This window comes from Hyperolius riggenbachi, chromosome 7 (genome assembly GCF_040937935.1).
Source record: "Hyperolius riggenbachi isolate aHypRig1 chromosome 7, aHypRig1.pri, whole genome shotgun sequence".
In the NCBI taxonomy this organism is placed as follows: domain Eukaryota; kingdom Metazoa; phylum Chordata; class Amphibia; order Anura; family Hyperoliidae; genus Hyperolius; species Hyperolius riggenbachi.
In genome coordinates, this window is record NC_090652.1 from 280194671 (window position 1) to 280222574 (window position 27904).

Sequence of the window (27904 nt, forward strand, 5' to 3'; positions counted from 1 at the left end):
GACCAAATCTTCTCAGTGACCTGGGGCATGTTATTATGTAATAACATGCGGTGGGTCACGGAGTGGAGGAGAGTCTCCCCTGTGAGGATGAAGACAGACGTGCACGGACTGATGGAGTAGTGTGCCCTCAGGGACAGGTGGCCGTATAGTTCAAGAGGGGAGGGCAGCTAGTTTGGAGGCCATAGGGGAATTTTCCGCTGGGGTGGTTGTATGGGGGGGTACTTTTGCCACAGTGCCCTATTGTATCCAGAACTGACCCTATTTCCTGTGTACAAATTATGACTGCACACTCTAGTTCTGGACTCCGCTGCTCCACTCCGTCAAGTGTAGCGCAATTTGTATATGAGACATCAGAGGACTACTGGCCAGTGGCATAACTACAATTCATGGGACCCCCTAAAGGCAACTTTGATGGGGCCCCTAATGTTCACACACCTTTCCTTGCCTCCCATTGGTGCCCTTCACAGCCTTGGGGCCCATCTCACAAGATTCATAAAACAAGTGCGTCCATCATGATCTTCACACCCATATCAAGTGTAGCCACAAAAACACCTAATCTGGATGATGATCCCCTGTGCTCTCCTCTAGTTACGCCCTTGCTACTGGCATCATGTGATAAAGCGGTGTAGTGCATGCGGGCACAGAGACTGCCAGTGCGGAGGTAAGTATACCCTCTTCATCCCTCCTCGACAGGTTTTGAAATTTACAAGGCGTTTCACTTTAAACATGCTTCATTCATGTAGATACACGGATAAAAGTAAGCTGTGGAAGTGCTTTGATTTAGTGCTGAGAACAATGGCTCAGAGCCACTTACCAAATCAGCAGGTCCCCACTGTGATAGATGATGGGATGCCCATGGGATATGACAGCAGTGTATTCATGGAATGTTCTTCTAAGACAATTAAGGAACATATGCCAAAACCATGGGGATTATTATTCAGATACAAGATTGCGACTCAATCTGCAGAAAAAAAGTCATATTTTATACATCTGACATGCGATGAAATATATTTTCTATTCTTTTTCTTTTCTTTGGAGAATTTATCATTTTTCACAATCTTAATGTTTCCTGGCGAGTAGAATGAAGGATCGGAAAAGTCACTTTCCCCCCTTCTCTGTTTAACGCATCAACGTTATATGTTGTTATAAAAACAATGGCAGCTAAACAGCTAAAAAGTAAAGCACACAAACAGTGGCATAACTACAGTTCATGCCCCCCCATGTTCCCTTGCCTCCCCTTGGTGGCATGCATGAAAAAAGGGCGCAGTGAAAAAAGGGCGTGGCTGGATAACAAAATGGTGTCGGTGGATAACGAAATCTGATATCATTGTCAAACCTGGTTAATGATAAATACCATTGTAAAAACAGATGAGAAAAGGGAAATAATAACAAAAATATATTAACGTTAAAAATCGTTACGTAATTCAACAATACAACTTAAGCCAACCCTACTCTCACATAGAACCCTCTCCCGGTTGTACCTAAAACTAACCACTCCCCTCGTGGTGCCTAACCCTAACCCCCCCCCCCCGTTGGTGCCTAACCCCCCAGTGGTGCCTAACCCTAATCACCCCCCTGGTGGTTCTTAACCCTAACCCCCCCCCCCGTGTTGCCTAAAATTAACCGGCGCCCGGGTGGTGCCTAACCCTAACCACTCCCCCTGGTGTTACGTAACCACTCCCTCTGCAGAAACTTCCTTTTCCACATAGAAACGATAATATCTTTGATAACTTAAAATCTCTACATACAAACAAAACAATATGACAAAAACTATAAGGTTGCAAGCTTCTAAAACTATAGCATACTTCAAAAACTAATGTTTTAACAATATTTATCGCAGCGCCCTTTTTCTGATTTTTTTTCGGTGTATTAACGATAATTGCATTAAAGTCTATGGCACCTTCAGCCAGCGCCATTTTTTTCCTGCCACCCCTTGGTGCCCCTTATGGCCTTTGGGCTTCATGGCACAAGGGTCATAAAACAAGTGTGTCTATTATGCTCTTCACACCCATAACAAGTGTAGCCACAAAAACACCTGATCTGAAGTATAGTCTCCTGTATAGGAGGGAGGGAAGGTTAGTAGATGGAGCCCCCCACAGCTCTGGGCCCCTCTGCAATCCCAGGGGCTACTCCCCTCTAGTTACTCCCCTAAGGCCTGATATGTCAAGACAGTTACAAAGAAAAAAAATGGAGCGCCTATCTTGAGCAACCAATCAGGTTTCAGCTGTTAAGCTAAACAAAGATTTTGATTGGTTGTTCAGACTAGAGCAGGTGCTCCACTTTTGCTCCAATCTTCCTTTAACATGTCTTGATGAAAAAAGCCTCATGCTGTCTTTATACTCGTAAGGATGGAGGTGCCCAAGTGTAAAAATATATATAAACTTGAGTCCTATGGGAGAAAAGCGCTATAGAAATGTTATTGTTATTGTTAATAGTTAAAATAACAAGGAGAGGTAATCTATTTTCTCTCCTGATGACAAAAACACCAGTAGTACTGGAAAAGTATTTACCAAAACACAAAATAGACAATGCATTTCACAGGTACAAGCCCGCTTTCTCAGGTCAATACACAGTGCCTTGTACCTTGCAGCAAGGTGAATAGGAATGGATATGGACGCCCCTGGTTATCTTAGATTAGTTGGGCCTGCCTTAGATGGAAGACCGGTGTCGGCCTGGGACAATTATCCAGGTTGCCCCTATGGTTGTGAGTTGGTGAAACTTTGTGTCCATGAATGCTAGCTAGCTAATAGATTTGCCATTTCACAGGCAAACTGCACCAAAATAAGTTCACTCATCAGGCCCCATTCCCACAAGACAAAAAAACCTGACCATTTCTGCATCACACAAATTCACAGATCCTATGTTATTTCCGGGATCCGTGCACACTTGTCAGTCTGCAATGGACCCATTTGATCCGTTGTGGTAAGCAGAATGCAAATTTGGAACCTGCATGGAAATGTGTGGCATGCTAATGAAGCGGATGTTGATGGAATTAATGCAGGCCTGTGATAGCAGACAGCGTCCCCACGAATGTTCCTTCCTGCTCTACTCACCTATCTGCTGTGTCTTTGGTCATCTCCTGTCCTCTGCCATTGCTGCCACCACTGTTTGGCTCCACTGCACGGGACACTCGGACCAGTGTATAGATTGGAACCCAGGCAGAAGTAGGCTTTGCAATAAACCAACGAGAAACCTGCTTAGCAACAATGAGGATTCTTATTGGTTCAATGAGTGGTGGACAAATGAAAATTGGATTCCAAGTGCAAGACAATGGGAGCCTGATTTTGCCGGGACTCCGATCTAAATACAGGCCAAGTGTCTGGTGCAGGGGAGCTGAGCCACATAGGCAGCAGTGGCAAATAACCCAAACAGTGGTAGGGACCTGCTGCCACTAAACTCCCCAGCGGTGTTGAATACTCGAAGGGAAATGTGATTCGGGGTCTAGCGATCGCAGGAGCCCCGAATTACCCTTATGCGTGGCGCACATCATAGCATTGCTGCTATGACGGAGCCATGCTTCAGCACACAGTGCTGAGTGCCGTGCGCCACAGTTCCTACCACGTAAGTATGACGTCTATATGCTTATTTTGACTTTTCATTTCAGTTCAGGTTTGCTTTGAGCAGCCCTGATCTTACTGTAGAATGAATTGAGGATGCAGCGGGCATCGATAGACAAGGTGTGTAGCTAAGCTAGGATGGAATGTGAGAGAACTGTTTAAATCTGCATTAATAGGACCCTTGGAGGGTGACTCTTCTGGCAATTAATGCAACCTGCTGACCTGCTAATAGCCTCAGTGTACAGACGTCCGTTGTGGCTCCATTTCCCATTATCAGAACATTTTTGAAGCAAATATTTTTTGCTGATACATCTGCTGTTTTACTCCAGGCACCTTGAAGGCATTGGCTGTCCATCTGACAACTTTTCACCAGAAAATAAAGCAAGCGTTTGTTTTGTTATGCTGCATATTAAAGAACCCTGGAAGGTTTATTGGATAAGGCGAGCTGCGATGGGGATGTTAAATGGACAGAAATGCATAGCAAAGGTAACTCATCTCTGAGCTGATGAAAACGTACAGGGTTCTTATTTTACAAGTATTGCCTTAGAAAATATTTCATAATTCTCATAATAATTTGGTACAGCTATTTTGTTTGAATTGCATGAATTGTTTAAAACAACACAAGCTACTGTATGTAACAATAACATTTCTATAATGTTTTTCTCCCATAGAACTTAAAGTGCTTAGGCTCTCTCAGATTCAGTAATTGGTAGTAGGTTGAAGTATTAACACAACAAACGTTATATTTCTGCAATTGCCAAACTGATCAGATGGGTTTTCAGTCTGGATTTAAAGGGAACCAGAGACGAAGAGAATTGAAAAAATGAAAAAGCTTTTATACATACCTGGGGCTTCCTCCAGCCCCATAAGCCTGGATCGTTCCCACGCCGCCATCCTCCGATGCCTCTATCGCTACTACCGGGTTCCGTCACTTCCGGCAGATGCGGGCAATTTTCCGCATGAACAGGGGCTCCCTCCATATCCTTACGCATGCCCCTGTTCATGCGGAAAATTGGCCGCGTCCGCCGGCAGTGACGCACTGCACTTGCGTCGACTGGCTCGACTGGCGGAAAGTACGGGACTCGGCGGATAGACGCAGTGGAGGATGGCGGCGTGGGAGCGATCCAGGCTTATGGGACTGGAGGAAGCCCCAGGTATGTATAAAACCTTTTTGCAAGCGTCTCTGGTTCTCTTTAAACACGTCCAGAGATGGAGCTCTCCTGATCTGCTGAGGTAAGGAGTTCCATAGTGTAGGAGTGGCATGACAGACAGCTCTGGGACCAAAAGTTTTCAGGTGGATTCTGGGTATGACTAAATTATTAGAACCTGTGGATCTGAGATTGCAGGTATTGCTACAAAGCCGTAACATTTATTTTATGTATCCAGGGCCCAGATTATGTAGTGATTTAAATATCAGTAGGCCAATCTTGAATAGGATCCTCCATTTTATAGGTAGCTAGTGAAGGGAGTGCAGGACTGGTGTTATGTGCGCTGCAGAATATTTTGGTGCTATATAAATAAATAATAATAATAATGTGGCAGTGACAGGGTTGGTTGGTTAGCAGTCTGGCAGCAGTATTCTGTATCAGCTGTAGGCGGCACAAGTCCTTGTTTGGAAGGCCGATGTAGAGAGCTTTACAATAGTCCAGTTGGGATGTAATGAAGGTGTGCACTAATGCTGCTATTGTAGACATACTGACAGGGCTGGTGCTTCCATAGTGGCAAAAGGGGCAATTGCCCCAGGGCCCCAGAGCCTGGAGGGGCCCCCCAGGGTGCCACCCAACCCAACTTAACTGTGCCCCTTTCAAGGCCTCTGCAATATCCTTGGCAGAGTAGTGTTTCCAGGGCTGGATAATGGATATGTACATATCACCGCCCAAGGCCACTATCACCACTCACCCCTGGCAAACTGCAAACTTCGTACCATATACACACACTTTTATTGGTCTCAGTAATCAATATATTTTAAGATGCTTATTAACAATTTTACTGACCGAGCAACCTTCCTATTGATTGGATGGGACAGTGTGGATGGTGTCAGTTGACTAAAATAGACCAATTTGTCAATCGAATAATCAATCTGTTTTGTGGATCAATTACACATGAAGTGATCGCCAGAATGGTTATAGTTTGTATTCCATTTATGGGCCAAATCAATGCTTTCCGCCTTTGTAGGTTGGAGCTGGGTGGAGGGCAGAGTTGGACTCGAAGAGTGACCAACAGAGATAATGAGTGACAGTTCAGGTCACAGGCAATAAGCGGTCTTATATTTGCTGCTCCTTCATCCCCTGAGTCCCAGACACTTGATCGACTTCTGCAGTTCACATGTTTGGCAGCTTTACTGCATGAGTGTGCCAGTCCACTGCCCGCCCCTTGCTTCCTGGAGCCCTAGGCCTTGCCCTTGCCTGAAATCCAGTGATGAGTGTTTGCCCTGTCCCAATGGGTGTGCTCCTCTGTCATTCCATGGCTCCATGCACGCCCTGACTTCAACCCTGCAGGGTTGCCTCTCCTTTATGACCTGGAAGCACGGGACAGATGAGCTGCTACTATTATAGCAATGGAGACCTCCTTGAATGGAATGCAGTCTTCTGTGCTGTAAGTTAACCCACTCCTCCACAGAAGCTGACAATCGGTTTTTCCAAAATGTCCGATTGATCAAGGAATGAGGATCGATCAAAATGTCCGACTGACCAGTGTTTAAGAGAAGGCTTGTTCCCATCAGGCCCACATTCTTCCTGGCATCACCAAAAGCTGCAACAACACAAATCATATAGCATATAATCGCGAATAAGTCTAATTTTTCAGCACAAAACATGTGCTCAAATCCCCCCCCCCCCCCAAGAGTCACCTACTTGTTGTATACAAGTCAGCGTATGGACTGACCTATTTATGTTCCCTGAGTGCAGAACGGATCATAGGGAAGTGCTGCAGTGATATGCCGGTACCTCCCCCGACAATGGTGCTGAGTGGGCATGTGGGGACAGTTGTATAGAGGATCAGAACGGATGCTGGCACTGCCCTGTAGTGACATGCTTGCCTGCATGTCAGATCGGATTCCTGGAGGGGAGCAGATCTGATGGCTGGAGAGGCACAGGGGATTGGATGACCAACAGGGTGTAAGGATCCCTCCTGTGGCGTGTTCTGTCCGTTGCAGTGGAGCTGCAAACAGACAGTTCTGGCTTATCTACTTGCATTCGGTTGTGCATTCGCAATAAGTCTCATTGGCCTCGATTCATCAAGACTTATCGAATCAATTACCGACAGCTCGGTAAGTTGATTTCAGGATTCATCAAAGTTATCTACAGCTGTTAGCAAGCATTCAATAATCATTCGGTAATGATGCGATAAAACGGAAGAAAGTGCAATTCATGAAAATGAAAGTGGGCGTGGTTTAGCGTTACATTAAGGATTAGTTATCTCATCACTGCTCTGTCGTTATTCCTGTCAGATCATTGCTGACAGAGAAGATGGAGCCATTTGAAGTGGTTAGGTATCAGCTGAGAGTGATTCAAAGGCACAGAAGGGCAAGAATAAGGTCTAGAACCATATCAATTTGCAAGAGAATGGATTTATTTGCTATACCAGGACATCTGCATTTCTATTGAATCATCTTGTAAGAGAACACAGGCAGTGCCAGGGTTAATTAAATTTCTAGATGCACTACATTTTTTCAGAAAAGGCTCCTATCAAGCCATAGATGGCAAAATTGTGGGATTGTCCCAAACCACTTCCAGAATTCTGGTCCAGGTGTTAAGCCCTATTCGGAATATTGCGTTCAAAGGACTGCCTTTTTACCCACAATTCCACAGGAATCTTATGGCCTTGTGTTAAATTACCGCTGTAAAATGGAAATATCGACACGTTACCGAATGGTTGCCGCATTGTTATCGAATTCACACCGAATTCGGAAAAACCTTGATGAATACAGCTAGAAATCGATAAACTTCGAATTCGGTAATTTAACGATTATGGGAGTCCTTTGCATTCACAGCCAGCTAGCAAATGGTAATCAAGCCAGCTCAGGATTGAGTGATTACCATTCAGCTGTGTGGGAATTTGCATACCTGCATCCATTGGCTGATGCCAGCATAAAAGTCTGCCTCCCATTTCCTACCCCGCCCATCATAGCGTTCAGCTCTCTGAGTTGTCATTGGGTCTATGCTGTGAAAGTTGTTATTGTAAATGTATAATGCCTTGCTCTGTATTTTAATGTCTGCTGGATGTTTGCTGACCTGCGGGGGCTCAGTGAAATCCTTCTGATCCTCATAGTTAGATTCTGCTAGCACCACGTTGGTGACTGGTAGTATTCCTTCTAGCCTTTGTTCTTGAGGACGAACTATAGCAGCGGTTGCCATTCATTCGCTCCTACCTGTTAGTCTTGTTTATCTCAGTGTGAATGTCGTCGTTGCCGTCGTCTGTCTGTTGTCTGTCTTGTTAATTACCATTACTTGTGCTTTAGCTAGTTCTTGTCTAGATAAATATATATGCAGACTTGCTAATATATATTTATCCATTAGTTGAGTCGTTTGTTATTTTCTTTATTCGAGTTACGGAGATTTTTCAGTTACTGTGTTAGCTAGTCAGTTTAGCACGTTTTGGTAGGTTGCGCTTATCGTGACCACCCATGCTTAGCTAGCATAGTTGTGTTGCTATTAGTTACATTCTTTCCTGTAGTCTTGCCTGTGTGGATGCTTGCTGGTGACTGTTGTTAGCCTGCTTGCTCTGCTTCTGTGGACGTGACTGTGAGCTGCAGTTGCTACTAGTTATGCTCCAATCTATAGTCCTGTCTTGTATCTGTCTGAATGCTTGCTATCGCAAGAGCTGCTCAGCGTCTTATTTGTAGCGATATCGGAAGCCCAGAACTGCAGTTGCTCTGGGCAGCCTGTGTAGCCTCTTCCATTATCCAGCTCTTAGCCTTGTTGTGTTGGGTGGTCAGAAAGTATGACCCCCAGCATTACACAGGGAGTGCAGTACCTGCATTGGTGATGTCAGCCCCCTTCTAGCTGTGTCTCATTTCTATGATGCCCTCTAGTGGCATCTTAAGACACAGCGTGCGACACAGGCTAAAGAAGACTCCCTGGCGCTGACAGGTGAGACTGCTCTGCAAGTAGATGGGCGGCACGTACTACACTACTGTTCTATACAGGTGCGGGGAGGCTGACTGGGGAGCACATTGGACTACGGTGATGCGGGTCAGGCCAGTGCAGCTTGCACATCTGGCAATGGGAAGAGGGCTGCCTAACACTGGGGTACATCTAGCAATGGGAGAGGTCTGCATTATACCCGGGCACAGCTGGCTATAGGGAGGGCCTTGCCTAGTCATGGGGCACATCTGGCTATTTATACTGTAGTGGGGGCTATACTGGGAGCAATGATTATACATTGAGTATATACTGTAGTTCCACTTTTGTAACCATAACTGTGACCCTGGCACAGGGCGTGGGCTACCAAATCTGAGGGGTGGAGTTTGGAGCTCTGGGTTATTTGGTTCTTTAGGCACCAGACACTTTAACAGGGCTCTGATCTCACAACAAGTTTCTTTTAATGACATTAAAATACAATTTGGCTTGAGTAGCTTTGATATACGATTTAACACTGCATGTGTTAAAGAGTGTCAGAAGCCATTCTAAAAAGAGTTTTTACCTCTTAGTTCGCTTAAAAATAATTGCCAGACCTAAACGCTGCATTTCGGCATCCAAACAAGGATTTTATCATCCCCAAATCCCAGAGGTAAAAACCGGGGAGTGCTTCCTGGTAGAGAAAGAGCTTTCTGCAGTAGCTCTGCCTCTCCTCGCATCAATCCCCGCTGATCGCCGCCTCTCCCCGCCCCTCTCAGTCTTCTTTTACTGAGAGGGGCGAGGGAGAGGCGGAGATCCACGGTGGATTGACGTGAATGGAGGCAGAGCTACAGCGGTAAGCTCTGCCTCCCTGGGCAGCAAAATCCACGACTTTGAACGTTGTGAATTTCTGCCCTAGGATTTTGAGGGTGATAAAACCCTCATTCGGCCATGGGAATGCTGTGTTTTAGGTCTGGCAATGATCCTTAAACTAAATAAAAGATAAAAACTGCTTCTTAAAGAGGCTTCAGAGTCTCTTTAAATAAACACTTTTTCAATTAAAGTGAAGTTTTCCTTTAGGACGCAGCATGTTGCACAGTGATATTAATACTCTGACTATGATCCCATTTTTTTGTCAAGAGCAGAAAGCTTAGCTAATAGCTGTCAAAAAAATAAAAAAAAGATTCACCATTACAGTCTGGTGTATAATTTGTAGAAGTCAAGTTCTACATTTTCCAGGTATAATGGATGCTTTGCAGAGCAATTATTTTCGAAAGACAACTTCATCTTGGCTGACTTGTGCCAGGAGAACCGTTTAAAAGGCGGTAGATGCATAATTCAACGTACGGGAGATGTCACATCTGAGGATACCGCTTTAAATTATACCAAAAAAAAAAAAATTGGAACATCAGTCGTTTCTTATAATTATAATGAAAATGTGCTTCACTGTCATTCCGTTACAGCGCGCACGTCTCGCGGGGAGCAATCTCTCCAGTTACAATATTTTGACAGGTAGCTTATAGGATGTGCAGAGACAATATATTACACCTGCATGTTTTACATACACAATCGCTGGCGGAGTCTGACTCTCTGGCTTATTCAAAAGGGCAATCAGCAAAGTCTTACAGTCTCAGTCTACTTCTACGTAAGTGAATGAGGCCCTGATTTATAAGTTTTAGCATTTAGTTTGCAGCATTGTACAGAGTAAGTATCGGCAAGACGGCAACATGCTGCCAGGTCACGGAGCGCAGGCTCCAGTGTTCAGGGATTTAAGATGGAAGCAGGACGCAGAATGGAAATGCGCAGGACGGAAAGGTGAGTGCATTCCGTGGCCATGAGGACTCTTCAAGGGACCAAGGGCAGCACTGTTAGCTTGGGGTAGAGCTGAGTAGTGATGAGCAAACATTTCGCATAGAAGTAATTTCGTATCGAAATTCGCAATTATGATGCAAAATCTTAATGCAAAATTTCGAAAAAAATCATAATTAATTATGTAATTGTAGTCATCCGTTACATAATTTTCACGTCAATTTGGGCCGACTTTAGCGGTTAGTAGCACTAGCAATTAGCAAATACATACATGCTATTGCCACCGAAATTGCTACATATGTTAAAGAGAACCCGAGGTGGGTTCTAAGAATCCAATTAGCACACAGAGGCTGCGTCTGCATATAATGTCCAGCCTCTGTTGCTATACTGCTCCCCCCCAGTTCCCTCCTGCGCTCTGCTTTGCCCCCATAAATCAAACGCCATGCTAGCGACACACAGCGTGTCGCCAGCTGGCTGTTTACCTTGTGCAGTGTCAGTCTCGCCGCTCCACCCCCCCGCCCCGCGTCCCTTCCCTCCAATCAGAGGGAAGGGAAGGGACACAGGTGGGGAGTGACGCTATGGAGGAGGCGGGGAAGCGGCGAGACTGACACTGCACAAGGTAAACAGCCGGCTGCGATACGCTGTGTGTCGCTAGTGCGGCGTTTGATTTATGGGGGCATAGCAGAGTGCAGGGGGGAACTGGGGGGGAGCAGTATAGCAACAAAGGCTAGGCATTATATGTAGACCCAGCTTCTGTGTGCTGATACGATTCTTAGAACCCACCTCATGTTCTCTTTAATGAGAATAGTGGGTACACAAGTACAAGTAAAAAAAAAAGTTTTTCAAAAATACCTTGTAGTTTGTGTTAAGGAGAATAGTGGGTAAAAATCAAAAATCATTTTTTCAAAAAATCAATTTTAAAAATGGAAAGGGTTTTTAAACTGTCATTTTTCTTACTTTAAAAAACATTTTCCTTTGCATTTTTAAAATTGTATTTTCTCAAAAACTACAATGTTTTTTTGATTTTTTTTCCAGTTTTTTTTAACTTGTACCCACTATTCTCCTTAAGGAGGATCTGTCAGCTATACTATTTTAGAAAAAAACAACAACTCATATATAAGTAGATAAATACTAGCTCTACTTACATAACATATGTATTGCATTGTCCACGTTTTGATTTTAGTGATTTTTCTACAGTAAAAACAAAGAGAATCCTTCTTAGTATTTCCCATTTTAACTGTGGCTATTTTGAAGCCAATCCTGATGTCATTTCCTACATTACTCTCCTCTGCCTGATTGTGTAGGAATTGTCCGCCCTTCACTATAGAAAGTGCATTGTCTCAGCATGAGAAATATTGGCCAATCAGAGAGGAACAGAGGTGTAGGAGGGGAAAGCTGACTGCATTAATTAAGTCTGAGGGGAAGTAGAGAAGCAAAAAAGGACAACCCAGCATGCCCTGCAACTTCCTTTTTGTGTACCAAATTTTGTGTGTACCAAATAATAGTCAGGTAAACGGGAGAATGATCATTTATCAAACAAAAGTAATAGTGATTGTAACTTTTGGATTGCCTGGCTAGCATCCTTATTACTTGTTTACCAGATAAAAATAAAGAATTTATTTTTGATTTTATGCCCGACAGTTACACTTTAACATATGTATCAAGTTTTGCTGACAATAGCGTGTATGGTGGCTTTGCTATTCACTTCAAAATTCTGCACCAATTTACGTGAAAATTATGCTAAAATGACGCCACATTATGAATGATTACACAAAATCAGTTTCATTTCATTTACAAATGTTAAATACGTATAGGGTTAATTGCAAAAATGTACACAAAATGTGGCGTAATCATAATTAGCTGATTACGTTCATCACTAGAGCTGGGGAGCCCATCACTGGTTATTGGGTACCATGCAATTAACTACTGCTGTGCCCCACCCCCTTTTGAGCGAGTTCTTCTGCTCACCCTGTTATTGATCAAAGTTACATTTGGATGGACATGTAAGGGCAACAATGTCTGGTAGGTTCTATCAAAATGATCAAATCTGTTGAGGAAAATTGATTAGTGTATGGGCACCTTAACTGCCACAATCTAATCCCTTTCATAGTCCCATCTCCAGTATAATCTAATACTGGGCATACACGGGTTGATCCGGCGGCCGATTAGCCGGCGGATCGACCCCCGCCGCGTCCCCGCTCGTCCGCGCGGATCGATTACTGCTTGTCCCCGTCGGCGCTCCTTATGAGCCGCTCGATTCCCTGCTATTGTCCGGGGATCAAGCAGGAAATCTATTAGGCAGGTCATCGGACCTGTCGGATATTATCAATCGAGCCATCAGCGGCTCGATTGATAAGGACTTCTAGTGCCGTGTATGCCCAGCATAATGCCTGGCACACACTCTTCAATTCTCACATCAGATCGATGGGAAATTTCACATTGTTCAATAATTTCCAGCATGTCCGATCTGCTTCAGATTGAGAAAGGGATTTTGTGCAGTATTGATCTCAAAATTGATCCCTTTCTTGATCGGAAGCAGAACCGACTTGCTGGAAATGACCAAGCAATGGCAAATTTCCTGTTGATTGGATGCGAAAATTGCATGTTGTGTTCCATGCATGAGGTTATATATTTTTTTTGGGGGGGAGGGGGGGGAGTTGCAACCAATTAATTTATCAAAAAGTTCTTGAGACAAGGGATGAAATCAGAGTGCTCAAAGGAAACCCACGCCAACTAAGGAAGGACATATAAAATCCATACAGCTAGTGTGGCATGAACAAGAGCGTGGAGCTCGAAACAGTGGGCTGAAGCCTCTACAGCATGATGCACCTACTGACAGACAATGGGGCCACTGGGCAAACTTGGGGGACCTACTGACAGACCTCTTCTTCCCTAAAGTGGCGTTATGGGTCCTTTGCTGCTACCCAATTCCCTCCCAGGGCCCCAAACCGGCTGCCTGCTCCCCTTAGGTCACCCCCAGCTTAGCTGTGCTCTCTGGGCCCTCGCATAGTCTTCATCAGAGTGGTGACCTGCCTGTCCTGGCAGACTCTCTCCACTGTCAGTCCATGGCTCAGTGCATTGCTATCTTCTTGCTTTCAGGGGCGCCTTTGCTCCGTGTCCTGTGGCATGTTATAATGAGCCCAGCCTCACATATGCGCAGTATGGACCTGCTTGCCTCAGAAGTATTTAAGGGCATAAGTACTTCCAAAGGTCATCCGAGAAGGGCCAAGGGCGTATTCTACCTTCTGGTTTAATAATTTTACTGGGGTGAGCAGAATGGGAACATGGAGAGAGGGCCGGCCGGGAAGGCTCTAAGGGATCCAAAGCCTTCCCACTGGATAGGTGAGTACATAACTTTTTTGTTTTTACAGCTTGCTTCAGGTTCACTGTAAAGTGAATGTTTACCGGATTAAAAAAGAAAAAGTCAGATACTCACCTAAGGAAAGGGAAGGCTCGGTCCTAATGAGCCTTCCCCCTCCTCCAGCCTGGAGTGGATCTCCAGCCTAAAGAAAAAAATCTAGCAGAGTTCCTGTAAAATAAAGCTATACTTACCCAGCTCTGTTTTGTCCCGCAAAGCCATCCCTAAGACTCCACATTACCCACCTTCCTGCATGTGACCCCGCCCCCTCTCTTCCCGGAGAAAAATGATAAGATGTAACGCCAAGATATCTACTGCAGTAAACATCTTGGCCTTTTTCTCCAGGAAGAGAGGCAAGGTGGAGCCATGTGCCACATGTCGGGTGATACAGGGAATTTCAGAATGGCTTTGAGGGACAAAGCAGCACAGGTAACTATAACTTTCTTTTACAGGAACCCTGCTAGATTTTTCTTGATGCTGGAGATCTGCTTTAATTGTGATTTTTTTTTTAATGTTCATTAGACACATAATAATAACCTCGTCTGTCTTGATTGTGCAGGGCTGTGACTAGCTTCGGGTGAAGCTGAGGCTATCTGGTATGTATTTATGACAAGTGCGTCCCTTCGCAGACTCAGAGTAATTCTGGTTAAACTATTATGTAAATCTAATACAAATAAGTTCCTTCTTAACGAGAACCACAAAAAAAAAAATGATGGGCTGATTGCAAGCCGTTCCACAGCAGCAGAATTGATGCTGAGTTTTAAGAGTGTATCTGCGTAAAACTCTAAATACTCTCATCAATGGGCTGTTACGTCTCCGAAGCCGCGACAATGAAATTACTTCTAATAACAGACTTGTTAGGCATTTTCTCCGAGTGTTTTGAGCTCTTTATAATATCATTAATATAATATATTCTGTTTTGCTATAGTTCTAACAGTAAAATCTGCTTACAGATATATTTTGTAAATTCTCCAAATATGAAATACGAAAAAATGTGGAATAACTTCTAAGGATGCTCATTCAGATTCTGCAGAATTGAAATTTCCGCATTTCCGATAGAGATGTTGGCGAACCATCTCTCTGTACTACTTCCGGCTCACTATGACCCGTAGTAGTACTGCTGAGCTGGGCCGGCGGTGCACGTCCTTGATCACGCACCTGTTGCCGGGCACTCTCTGCGCATGAGCGTGACGTCATGTCACGCACATGCACAGAAAGCAACAGGAGCGCGATCAAGGACGCGCACCGCCGGCCCAGCGCAGCCGTACTACTACGGGTCATAGTGAGCCGGAAGTAGTACAGGATGAGGGGTTCGGCGGCGAATGGTTCCCGAACCGTTCGCCGACATCTCTAATTTCCGATGGGAATTCAGAAAACAAATCACAATTCCGCGGAAATAAGATTTACCGCAACTCAGTAATTTTAGGCCAATCATAAAACTCGGAAGTATTGGACTCAGAAAATGCAGAATTTTTCAGCAAAAATTTAAGTTTAGACCGATCAAAAGACTGATTTTACATTTTTCCGTTTTTTTTTTTCATTTTTTGCATTCTCGGTTGCAAAAAATGACTATACAACATTCCTCAAAAATTCGATATCAGAAAAATGAAATATCGGAAATTGGAAAAATTGGAAATCAGAAAAACAGAAAATAGAAAATGAGAATTTCCACGGAATCGGAATTCGACATTTCTGACCATCCCTAATAAATTCAATGGAATTTGTTTTTAAAGAGAAACTCCGACCAAGCATTTATCCCAATCAGTAACTGATACCCCCTTTTACATGATAAATCTACTCCTTTTCACAAACAGACCATCAGGGGGCACTGTATGGCTGATATGGCGCTGCGTAATATGTTGGCGCTTTATAAATACAACAAATAATAATAATAATAATAATAATAATATTGTGGTGAAACCCCTCCCACAAAGAAATTCTGAGTACGTACTCTTGGCAGTTTCCTGTCTGTGAACCCTGTTGCATTGTGGGAAATAGCTGTTTACAGCTGTTTCCAAACTGCCAAAAAAGCAAGCAGCATCTACATCACTTGCCAACAGTAAAAATGTCACCATGTGATAAATGTCAGAATGTAAATCAGGGATTTATAAGATTTTACAATGGGCAAACACTGACTAAATCATTTATACATAATTATTGTAAAAATTAAGCACTTTTTTTATTACATTATTTTCACTGGAGTTCCTCTTTAAGGGCCAGTTTACATTAAAGAGGAACCTTATTAAAAGATACCGGTAGTAGTAGGGAAAAAAACAAAACAATACATTGCAAAATAAGTAGTTGAAAAATAGAAGAGAGATCAAGAAATTATTGATAGTGGCTGGGTAATGAATTCATGTTGTTTGCTCCACCATGAGCCTGCAGGTCAGCATCTTTACTTTTTGCCAGTGCCCAGTGGTGGGCCAGAATTTCGCATCGAAATTCGCATTTACGCATCATAATTGTAATGTTGAATTGCAGGGGAAATCTTAATTAATTTCGTTTGTAATAGTAATATTTCTAAATTTTGCATAATTTTCACGCAATTTTGCGAAATTTTGTGCCGATTTTAATAGCAAAGCCCCCATACATGCTATTGCTACCAAAATTGCTAAATATGTTTAGGAAAATATTGGGTACAAGTCAAAAAAATTATTTTCCAAAAGACCTTGTAGTTTTTGAGAAAATTGATTTTAAATATGCAAAGAAAAATGGTTTTTAAACTGTCATTTTTTTTTAGTCTAAAATCCATTTTTTCTTTGCATGTTTAAAATTGATTTTCTCAAAAACTACAAGGTCCTTTTTGGAAAATTCTTTTTTTGACCTGTACCCAATATTTTCCTTAACATATGTAGAAATTTTGGTTTCACTACCATGTATGGGGGCTTTGCTATTCACTGCCAAAATATGCACAAAATTACGTGAAATTTTAGGCAAAATTACGAATCACTCAATTGGATTTACAAATCGTAATTACGTATAAGCGTACATGCGAAAATTATTAATTAGCTGATTACAATCATCACTGCTTTTGGCAGACATAAAAAGACCACACAGCCTCAGCTTATCTATAAACAACCCACTAACAATGCAATATTTTAAAAAGTTGAGTGTTTTATATGTATATAGAAATGCGGTAAGTTATGTTGCCCTGAAGACAACAAGAATCAGTAATCAGCAAAATCTATTCAGCACAAACAATGCATTTCATGGGTGATAACCCGCATTTTCACATCAATTATTCCTCTCATACCCCAGCCCCCATATTGCTGTTGCTACAGAACTCCTAATCAGAAATCAGCATTTCCAAATTGAAATGATAAGAATTTCAGATATTACTTGAAAACCACATTTTCTCAATTGGAAGTGTATGGCACCCGATTTGCTTGCTATTGATTCGTCCCCAAATTTGTTGAATATCTCAGGGCCATTTGTAGGTACATGATAATAAAATATAAAAAGATCTTGAAAAAACTAACCCCCGGCCCTCACCTAAGCCTAACTAGCGTGCTCTACCTTTGCCTAACACTAACCCCCCTCACCTATGCCGACCATTTACCCTGCTTTACCTATGCCTAACCCTAAGCCACCTCCCTCACCTATGCCTAACACTTAATATGCGCTACTTTTGCCTAACACTAGCACTAACACTTTGCCTAACCCCCACACCTATGCCTAAAACTAACCCCGCTCTAACTATGCCTAACACTAGCCCCCCACTTACACCTAACAATAACCTACCTACACCTAACACTAGCCCCCACACCCATGCCTAAAAGTAACTGCCCCCCTACCTATGCGTAACACTAACCTCTTCCCTACCTATGCCTAACACTAACCTCTCCCCTACCTATGCCTAACACTAATCTCTCCCCTACATATGACAAACTCTAACCCCGATCTACATATGCCTAACACAAACCTCCCCCACCTAACCGCCCCATCTATGCCTAACACTAACCGCCCCCCTACCTATGCCTAACACTAACCTCTTCCCTACCTATGCCTAACACTAACCTCTCCCCTACCTATGCCTAACACTAACCTCTCCCCTACATATGACAAACTCTAACCCCGATCTACATATGCATAACACAAACCTCCCCCCACCTATGCCTAACACTAACCGCCCCATCTATGCCTAACACTAACCTCTCCCCTACCTATGCCTAACACTAACCTCTCCCCTACCTATGCCTAACACTAACCTCTCTCCTATTTATGCCTAACCCATGCCTCGATTTACATCACAGGATCCTATAAGCACAGATGTCCTGGCACCCTAGACTTTGCCCTCTATGAACCCACAAACCCCCAACAAACCACACTGCAATTGGGTGATTGGCCAAGGTGCCACTTCTCCCTTACTTCCCTTGCCAGTAATAGGTAGCTAGAGATGTCCCTTAGCAGCCAGAGGTACCCTCAGTATTAAAGAGGAACTCCATTGAAAATAATGTAAGAAGAACAGCTCTTCATGTTTACAATAATTATGTAATAATGATTTAGTCAGTGTTTGCCCATTGTAAAATCTTTCCTCTCCCTGATTTGCATTCTGACATTTATCACGTGGTGACATTTTTACTGCTGGCAGGTGATGTCAGTGGAAGGAGATGCTGCTTGCTTTTTTAACAGTTGGAAACAGCTGTACACAGCTTTTATTTCCCACAATGCAACAAGGCTCCCACGGTGTGATGTCAGAACCATGGTCCTGACATCACACTGTGGGAGGGGTTCCACCACAATATCAGCCATACAGAGCCCCCTGATGATCCGTTTGTAAAAAGGAAAAGATTTCTCATAGGAAAGGGGGAATCAGCTACTGATTGGGATGAAGTTCAACTCTTGGTTACGGTTTCTCTTTAAAGGAGTTATCAGGGAAAAAAGTAAAAATTAGCTTTACACACCTGGGGCTTTCTCCAGTCCCTTGCAGCCGACTGTCCCATGCTGTCACCTCAGCTCCATACCGCTGTCCCGCTTTCGCCGCTCGGTATTCAGGCCGACCGTGGGGACGGCCTTACTGCGGCTGCGCGAAGTGCTGCTGTCAATCATGGCCACGTAGGCCGTGGCGAACTGCGCATGCACATAACCACTGCCCACATTGTTCCCATTCATCGATCTAAGTCCCCGGTAGAAAAACTGACAGCTTCTTTTTCAGAGGCCGCTGAAAAAAAAAATTACGTCTTCCGTGTAGTAGCACGCTCCCTCACAGGACAGAGTAACAAAAATCTCACTGTGGCCATCTTGTGGCCAAATAGTATAACAACATGCACATACATTTATATTACAAATAGACACAATACATTACATTTAAAATTAACTGTTTACCTCCCACACCCAAAAAATACAGAAATAAAATTTTTAACTAAAAAAATAAATAAAAAAATTACAATAATAATAATAAAAAAACATAGAAAGTTACCTAAGGGTCTGAACTTTTTTAATATGCATGTGAAGAGGGTATACAATTAATATTTTAAAATTATAAGCTTGTAAATAGTGATGGATGCAAAAGTAAACAAATGGACCTTTATTTCCAAATAAAATATTGGCGCCATACATTGTGATAGGGACATAATTTAAATGGTGTAATAACCGGGACAAATGGAAAAATAAAATACATGGGTTTTAATTATGGTAGTATGTATTATTTTAAAGCTATAATGGCTGCAAACTGAGAAATAATACATTTTTTCCATTTTTTCTTAATATTCCTGTGAAAATGCATTTAGTAAAAAATAATTATTTGCAAAATGTACCACCCAAAGAAAAAACAAGATATAGATCAATTCATTGTGATAAGTAGTGATAAAGTTATTGCTGAATAAGTGGGAGGTGAAAATTGCATGGATGCATAAGGTGAAAAACGACTGAAGGCTGAAGTGGTTAAAGAGAACCCGAGGTGGGAATTACTAATACTATTGGGGCACAGAGGCTGGTTGCACACACTAAGATCAGCCTCTGTTGCCCCATCGCGTGCCTCCATGTCCCCCCTGCTCGCCGCTATAGACCCCGCAGTGCTGGCGGCACGCAGCGTGTCGCCAGCACAATGTTTACCTTAGCGCTGTCTGTCAGGGCCGCTCCCCCGCCTCCTCCGCATCGGCGCACCCGCCCGTGTCCCTTCCCTCCCGCTGATAGGAGGGAAGTGACGCGGGCGGGTAGCGGCGATGCGGAGGAGGCGGGAGAGCGGCGCTGACTGAGACCGCTAAGGTAAACATTGTGCTGGCAACACGCTGCGTGTCGCCAGCACTGCGGGGTCTATAGCGCCGAGCAAGGGTGACATGGAGGCACGCGATGGGGCAACAGAGGCTGGTCTTAGTGTGCGCAACCAGCCTCTGTGCCACAATAGTATTATTAATTCCCACCTCGGGTTCTCTTTAAGTAGCTAGAGGTGCCCCAGACTGAAGGGAGATCCTGTCAGTGCAATGCTGAGAGCTGGGTCAGTAACCTCTCATTTATGCTCTGCTCAGGCCTCTGCATAGGGAAGGAGGGAGGGAGGCACTAGGGGAGGGAGTGAGCCACCTTCCCATCATCAGAAGCCTGTGCCTTATGGTAAATCTGGCCCTACGCATACCTATGCCAAACATAACCTTCCTCCTAATTACACCTAACACTAACCTCTCCCGTACCTATGTCAAACACTAACTCAGCCCTCCCCCCCCCCCAAAAAAAAAAAAAACAACAAAACTATGTCTAACATAGCTGATATATATTAGCCATGCCCAGGTTCCCAATTACTCACTCCTGTTGCTAGCACCACCAGTATCCCAAGTTTGGCTAGATAATAGCTGAACTCTGGGTGCTGCTTACTGACCCCCACTTCTGCCTCCGTTGGTAGCCAGAGATTGGCACTCAAATTACTCAGTCGGTGTGGCCATAGCAACAGAATATACTGTGGTCTATGGCGTTACCTAATTCAGCAATCACCCCGAAGCTGGGTCCCAGATGCATAACCTGGAACCAAGTTGTCAATCTGGTGCCATACACTTGGAATAGATTCATCATAACGGGTCCACACGAAACCTCAGTAAGAGTGAAACACTTGCCTAGAGAGCCAATCATGTTTCATGTGTTAAATGAAGCAAGGATTCTTATAGGGTTAAGGTTGGTGCTACCATATGAGCAATGGGGGCAATTGCCCCAGGGCCCCAGCGCCCATAAGGGCCCCCAAATGTCCCCATCAACGCACTAAATTATGTGAATGAAGCCCCCTCCCCCATGCATTCCCCCAACCCCCCTCCCTTGCAGCGTTATGGAGGCAGTGAGGACAGGCACTCACCTTTTCTGAGTTCCAGGCAATGCAGGTCCCGTCTGTTTCCTCTGTAGCATTGCTGCTCTGCACTTCCATTTTCTCAGTTTGGACTCGATGTCAGAAGCAGGAAGTGCAGAGCACCAACACTACAGAGGAGGCAGACGTGACTTCCAGCATCTGGCACTCGGAAAAGGTGAGTATGTGCCTGTCTCCACTGCCTCCATAACACTGCAGGGGGACTACTATACGAGGGGGGTAGTGGCGTTAGTGGTGCATCTAGCTGCTTTGTAATTCCGGGGAATGTTTATTACCTATACTTCGCCGGGCAAGGGGGGCCTGGCCCACTTTTAAATCTCCTCAATTACATGTGTGTCAGAGTACTGGACTGGGTGCCCAGTCCACCTTCCTTGCTCCTTCAATGCAGCAACCCATTCAGGAGGGCCTCCAGGCTTTTTCCCCGGGGCCCTATTGTACCTACAACCAGCCCTGTATAGGGTGCCCCTTTTCCTTATAAACAAGGCCCTTTTGTTTTACAAAAAGAGAGAGCGAGCGACCCTTCTGTAGCCCTAGAAGATATCCTTTAGTCTGCACTGAAACAATAAAACAACAATTTTAGAAAGCAGTTTATCTTCCGCAGCGTTTTTTTTTCTCCCCCAGCATCTTTATGCAGAAGGAACAGAAAGAGACCTCGCTTAATTGTGTCTGCAAAGCTCCGGTGTAAAAAAAGTCAATTAACTTCTGTAGAATTTCAGTTAAGCCAATAAACAATTAAACAATAAAGCGTAGTGCTTTCTGCAGCGCAGACAATGTTAAAGATATGGCATCAATTGTAAGTCTGATATCATTTTGTACATTTGCATAGAGCCAATTGTTTCCAACAAAATCATTTCTCATCCACTTGCCCCTGGTGCGCGGCGGCGATGCAATTAAACGCTCGCAAAACAGTCCATCATACCAATACATTCGCTTGCTTGACTTCCTTACATATAGCACACCGCATTTATGACCTCATATGTCTCTATATTGCAGAGTTATATGTCAGCAAAAAATAATTCTCTATAAGCATCGATGTGAAATAGGATCTTCTCGGTTTAATTGTGGCGACTTTCGTCTCTCTATCTGGAAAGCCGTAAGTGTTTTAACAATGTGCTCCTGCGAGTACCTAATTTACTGTTTCTCTTGAAGAAGAAAGTTTTGAGATTTATGCAATTGAGGCAGATTAGAAAAGAGAAGAACTATCAAAAGGAATGTGTGATAGGTTTATTCTCCAAACGGTGTTTTCTGGTTCACATTATAATGGAGAATTTGCATTAACTACCTAAATCCCATATCTGTAGTCATTTAACCCCTTGCTCCAACACCACCACTAAAATAGGAACTTTAACTATGGATTGAACTTATTCCTAATCACATACCTCTCACCTTTCTGAGACAAGAAAGAGGGATGCCTTAAAGAGACTCTGTAACATCAAAAACGTCCCCTGGGGGGTACTCACCTCGGGTGGGGGAAGCCTCGAGATCCTAATGAGGCTTCCCACGCCGTCCTCTGTCCCACGGGGGTCTCGCTGCAGCCCTCCGAACAGCCGGCGACAGACCTGACTGTAGATTCAATATTTACCTTTGCTGGCTCCAGCGGGGGCGCTGTGGCTGCTTTCGGCACGGAAATAGACGGAAATACCCGATCTCCGTCGGGTCCGCTCTACTGCGCAGGCGCCGGAAACTTGCGCCTGCGCAGTAGAGCAGACCCGACGGCGATCGGGTATTTCCGCCTACTTCGGAGCCGACAGCCGTCAGAGCGCCTGCGCAGGAGCCGGGAATGTAAATATTGACGTCACCGCTGCACGGAGGGCTGCAGCGAGACCCCTGAGGGACGAAGGACGGCGTGGGAAGCCTCATTAGGATCCGGAGGCTTCCCCCACCCGAGGTGAGTACCCCCCAGGGGACGTTTTGTCGTTACAGTTCCTCTTTAAGACATGCCCTGCCACTCCTTCCTACACGCCTCTGCCACACCCCTAGCCATGCATAACACAAAGAATCTATAAGCAAAAGATGTAGTTTTAAAACTGAAAGAGGGACAAATGAGGAAGAAAGATGGACAGAGGGATTTGGTTCCCAAAGAGGGACTGTCCCTCCGAAAGAGGGACTGTTGAGAGCTGTGCAGTCAGTAGCTGATACCCCCTTTCCCATGAGAAACATTTACTTTTCTCAAATAGATCAGGGAGGACTGTATGGCTGATATTGAGGTGAAAACCCTCCCACAGTGTGATGTCATGACCATGGTCCAGACAGTTTTCTATCTCCCTCTGTGCATAGCACTCTAAGTAAATGAACATTCCGTAAGGTCACCTGGCAGAACTAAAGATGTCACCACCATTGATACATTTCAGAATGTAAATCAGGGAGAGGAAAGATTTTACAATGGGCAAACACTGACTAAATAATCTATAAATTAATATTGTAAAACAATAAGCAATTATATTCACTGTATTTATTTACTACAGTTCCTCTTTAAAGGACCACTTTCACAAAAAAATTTAAAATTTTAAATACACATGTGTAAGAAGTACATTTCTCCCAGAGTAAAATACACTATAAGTCTGGAGATGTGTTTCGTGGGTCGAACCCACTTCCTCGGGTAATAGGGGAGGAAATAGGAGGCACAAAAACATTGCACTAAGATGTTGACCATTAACAAAAAATTGGTATAAACTAATATCTAACTTGCAAAACGCATCACAACAAAGTGGAGTTGTAGTGTCTTGTGTTAAGACGTAAGTCCACCGCTGCCTCCCATTTTTAAACCGTTTTTAGTGTATTTTATTATTTTTGCCGACTCTGTTCATTCTATATCAGCCTTGTTGTTGTCCAGCCTTGAAGGAGGGGTGTCATCCCGTTCTTGCTACTACAGAGAGGGCCTTCTTAAACCCGATTGGGGACAGGTCTATCCCCAATGTAGATGTGGAGAACAGTGGAGGAGACAATGTAAGATGGGAGGAGGCGCCCCAAGTGTGATACAATATGTAGTGAATGGAGGTCAGTAATAGGAACAGTCTTACCTTCTGATAAGAGGTTAAGATTGTTATTGTTAGACACCAGTGAAAAGACAATGCATTTCACAGGACCTGTCCGCTTCCTCAGGTCAATACAACACAGTGGAGATACATAGCTCAGACACATACCTCTCAGCATGAGGTAAGACTGTTCCTATTACCTCCACTCACTACATATTCTATCACAATTGGGGTAACTCCTCCCATCTTACATTGTCTCCTCCACTGTCCCAGTGGTTCTCCACATCTACATTTTTTGGAACGCGACCCACGTTGACTCACCTCACTGAGTGGAAATTGTGTTTGCCTATAGCAACCCACATTTGTGAGAAGCTGTTATTTCTTTACATTTCCCATTTCCCAGAAATGCTACTCTATTGGCGCTCCTGGTGCTCTTTTGGTCTCCTTTTCTTACAGGTACCTTGGTTTCAAAAAACCCAAAATTAATGTACCGGACCTCCCAGAAGCCGCAACATACTACACCATAGTGGGCTTTCGGTTGTTCTCCCCTCCCCTTTTTATATTTACATAATGCTACTTGGTTAACTGGCAACGTGCACATTACTTAGATTGTGCTGGACCGGCACTACCTGCCAGGCAAAGGGGACAATTGCCCCAGCCCCCCCGGACCCTGCTGGTTCCCCCATGCTGCCAGACAGGAACCCCCTCCCAGGTCTCCCCCAAATTCCTCCTGGGGCCCATGCACGATTTGTGTAAGGATTAGAACTCACCTGTCCTGACGCGCTTCTCCATCCTTGCTTCCCATCTTCAACCCTGCTGCCTGTATCTTCTTCAGACCCATCACATGTTATTGTGTAATTACTAGGGATGATCAATGAGATGCAAAAGTATCTGAGCTTATGCAAATGTCTGCAGATATTTATGCAAATATAAGCAACTTCAAAATGTACCAATCAATTTAAACCTGGGTTTGGATTGATTGGTTCATTTTCAAACTGCATATATTTGTATATAAATTTGCATAAACGTGGAGATATTTGCATCTCATTGATCATCCGTAATAATAACGTGATGCAACGGGTCAGTGAGAAGAGACAGGCAGCGCCGTAACAGGAGAGTTGTAATCCTTACACAAATTGTGCAGAGGCCCTAGGGGACACCTGCGGGGAGGGAGTCCCACTGCACTTGGGGGCCTAATTTGCTGGAGATGGAGGTCAGAAGGGGGCCTCAGATTGCATTTGCCCTGGGGCTCAAATGGGCTTAAACCGACCCTGTAGGTGAATTGTGCTACTGCATGCTGCATCAGTTGCGTAAATACAGTTAAAATGACCATGTGCTGTGCCCACGCGGTACTTTTACAGCACCTGCTGAATGTGCCCCATGGCAGCCCACAGGTTAACAAATAATTATATTCCAGACTTCCTTGATGCGGATCCAGACGTTTAGCTAAATTATTTCCATTTTCAAACAATTCAGAAATAAGAACTTCTGCTGAATGTAAGAAATTCTTCTCTTAAAGACTGAGGCTTATTGGTGACGATTTGCCGGTGAAGTGCTATAACAGGATTATTATGGCATTAGGTAAATTCTCTGGGATTTACTGTTTGAAGTGAAAGTAGAAAATTGTGGATACGGTTCATTATGTGACCTACCTATGAAAAAAGTAGATGTGGAATATTTCAGTCTTATTCTGAGGATTAACATTCAGAAAAAGTAGAATTTTAGGGGAAGGGGGCTTGGAGTTCTCCTAAAGCAGAACTGCTGGCTTGGCTTGCAGGTTAAAAACGATTCTCTCCATTCTATCCATCACACTCTGTTTAGACACTTGGGCATTATTTACTAAGCCAACTTCAGAGGTCTTCAGACACCCCCAGTGAGGATCAGTGTTGTAGCTGTAGGGGATGCAATGGCTGTGGCCGTTGCAGGACCCCTGGACCTGAGGGCCCCCTCCTGCAGTCGCTGCATTAGCTCTTTATTTATGTTGTAGTGATAAAGATCACTAGGTATGAGCACAAAGATTTTGTGGACTCTCGTGGAAGCGGGTTAACTCCCATGAAACGTGTTGTCTGGTGTTTATTTTTTTTTACAAATAAGCTACCTTTTTTTGCACTATAACTATGTGTCATCCTGAGGTACCGTATACCGGCGTATAAGACGACTGGGCGTAAAAGGTGACCCCCCCAACTTTTCCAGTTAAAATACAGAGTTTGGGATATACTCACCGTATAAGACTACCCCTCTTCCAACGCACACCAAAAAAAAACTTAAAAAATCATATACTGGTGCTATATATGAACAGATACTGGTGCTGTACTGTATGTGGTACCCAGTATATAACAGTATATATGGCGATTGACTGCTTTTATTGGTCAACTCTCCCTCTCCCTAAGTGGATTGGTCAGCTCTCCCTGTCTACCTGTTTATCAGAGCAGTATGGAAGAATAGATCATGCTGTACCCATAAAACACGCCTCTTTCATCCCTTCTGGCCCGCCCTTGTATCCTATTTACCTCCTTCTCTGCCTCTCAGATCTCGCACATAAGCGACTGCGCCGCTTCACTACAGTCCTCAGCAGCCAGATCTGAGAGGCGGTGACAGGATAGGGCGTATCACCCGGCATCAATGACACCCGGCGTATTAGACGACCCCTGACTTTTCACAAGATTTTCAAGGGTTAAAAAGTAGTTTTATATGCCAGAATATACAGTTGGTTATTCTTACCTTTTAAACTGTTTTTAAGAGTTTTACACTTTTGGAGGGCCTCATTCCCCCCCTATGGGGGTTGTAATTTGTTCAGGCCATTCACGGTAATTTCCACCTTGTTGACCCTGAATATACTGTACAGGTTGATTGGACCCTTCACAGGCATAATGCAAACCTGAAGCGAAAATAAACGTATGATATAATGAATTGTATGTTTAGTACAGCTAAGAAATAGAAACATTGAAATAGAGCATAAGTAGCAAAGAAAAGAGTCTCATATTGTTTTCCAGTACAGGAAGAGTTAAAAAAACATCAGTTGTTATCTATGCAAAAGAGCTTCTCTGAGCTCTCAGACCAATGTGGCAATCTCTGGCGCTATTTTTATCAGGCCCCATTTTTATAGGCATCCACAAATGATGCCCAAGTAGCAATCAGCAAAGTTTTTACTCTTTGAACCAAAAATTTCACAAACTTTGGTCTGAATATAAAACAGGATAACATAGCCAATGTTTGGAATTATGGTTTTATATAACTATTGCATCCCTTTCTTCTGTGCAGGTGTTTCTACTATTGGGCTTATTTTTCCCGAGTGAAGAGATATCCCTCCCGTAAAAACGTCATCTGGCCAGAGCAAGCATGTGCAGCTTCCTCACTCCTCTGATGTGTAGCAGCATTTTATTACTCTCTATGGATCCCCCATTTCGGACTGCGATGTCTCCTCCGTCATGTACTGCAACGCCGCCAGGCCATACTGTTTTTTTCCATCGCTGCTTCAATACAATGTGTACTTTTTCTTGGCAAAGAAAAGTGGCTGGATAGTGTACTGGTTAAGGGTTCTGCCTTTGACATGGGAGACTAGGGTTCAAGTCCTGGCTAGGTCAAGTACCTATTCAGTAAGGAGTTCAAGGCAAGACTCCCTAACACTGCAGGGCGTGTCCCAGTGGCTGCAGCTCTTGAGCGCTTTGAGTCCAACAGGAGAAAAGCGCTATACAAATGTTTGGATTATTATTATTATTATTAAAGACAACATATGATCCACAACCCCTCCTTAAAAATAAATACAAATATCTCTCCTATTGTCTTCTAATGCTGGGCATACACGGCGTCGAGGGGAGGATTATCAATCGAGCCTGATGGCTCGATTGATAATATCTGACGTG

At 43.9% G+C, this 27904-nt stretch overlaps 1 long non-coding RNA gene across 1 annotated transcript in view; it reads left to right on the plus strand.

Moving 5' to 3' along the window:
• The window catches only part of LOC137525858 (uncharacterized), a 46165-nt gene extending 18614 nt beyond the window's left edge, over positions 1–27551 (plus strand). The window contains exons 2-5 of the long non-coding RNA XR_011023039.1: positions 3887–4043; positions 14341–14377; positions 22060–22159; positions 27303–27551. This is a non-coding gene — a long non-coding RNA (uncharacterized lncRNA). The remainder of the gene's footprint in view (positions 1–3886; positions 4044–14340; positions 14378–22059; positions 22160–27302) is intronic.
• The last annotated feature ends 353 nt before the right edge of the window (positions 27552–27904 follow it).